Below are 913 nucleotides of genomic sequence, written 5' to 3'. Positions count from 1 at the left end.
TGGTAAGTGGAGCGTATGGCCGTTCAGATGTGATTTAGATTATTTAACCTCTTTGAGATCAATTAAATCTTCTTTTTAAAAGTTTCCCGAGACAAGCAGCAGCACATTAAACAAAGTTTCAGAAATAAAACAAATTACAGTTACAGAGAGAACTTTCAGATCATACACTGAACAAAAATATAAATGCAATACTTTTGTTTTTGCTCCCATTTTTCATGAGATGAACTCAAAGATCTAAAACATTTTCTACATACACAAAATAACCATTTCTCTCAAATATTGATCACAAATCTGAAAAAATCTGTGATAGTGAGCACTTCTCCTTTGCCGATATAATCCATCCCACCTCACAGGTGTGGCATATCAAGATGCTGATTTGACAGCATGATTATTGCACAGGTGTGCCTTAGGCTGGCCACAATAAAAAAAGGGTTAGGGTAATGTTGTGAATCGAGTGGCCCATGGTGGTGGTGGGGTTATGGCCAGGCGTATGTTATGGACGATGGACACAGGCCACTTGATTCACAACATTACCCTAACCCTAACCCTAACCCTAATCCTAACCCTCACACCAGATACTGACTGGTTTTCGGACCCCCCCAGACCCCCCCAATAAAGCAAAAATGCATACTTCAGAGTGGCCTTTTCTTGTGGCCAGCCTAAGGCACACCTGTGCAATAATCATGCTGTCTAATCAGCATCTTGATATAACACACCTGTGAGGTGGGATGGATTATCTCGGCAAAGGAGAAGTGCTCACTATCAAAGATTTTTTCAGACTTGTGATCAATATTTGAGAGAAATGGTTATTTTGTGTATATAGAAAATGTTTTAGATCTTTGAGTTCATCTCATGAAAAATGGGAGCAAAAACAAAAGTGTTGCATTTATGTTTTTGTTCAGTGTACAACTTT

The 913-nt window shown here is 38.8% G+C and overlaps 1 protein-coding gene across 1 annotated transcript in view; it reads right to left on the bottom strand.

Annotated features, from left to right (window-relative positions):
- The window catches only part of LOC104950723 (catenin delta-1-like), a 19269-nt gene that overhangs the window by 8215 nt on the left and 10141 nt on the right, over positions 1-913 (bottom strand). The window lies entirely within an intron of this gene.

This window comes from Notothenia coriiceps, unplaced genomic scaffold (genome assembly GCF_000735185.1).
Source record: "Notothenia coriiceps isolate Sejong01 unplaced genomic scaffold, NC01 NC01_scaffold00000339, whole genome shotgun sequence".
NCBI classification, from domain to species: domain Eukaryota; kingdom Metazoa; phylum Chordata; class Actinopteri; order Perciformes; family Nototheniidae; genus Notothenia; species Notothenia coriiceps.
Note: the sequence above shows the minus strand (reverse complement) of the source record. Positions and strands in the feature narration are given on the sequence as shown.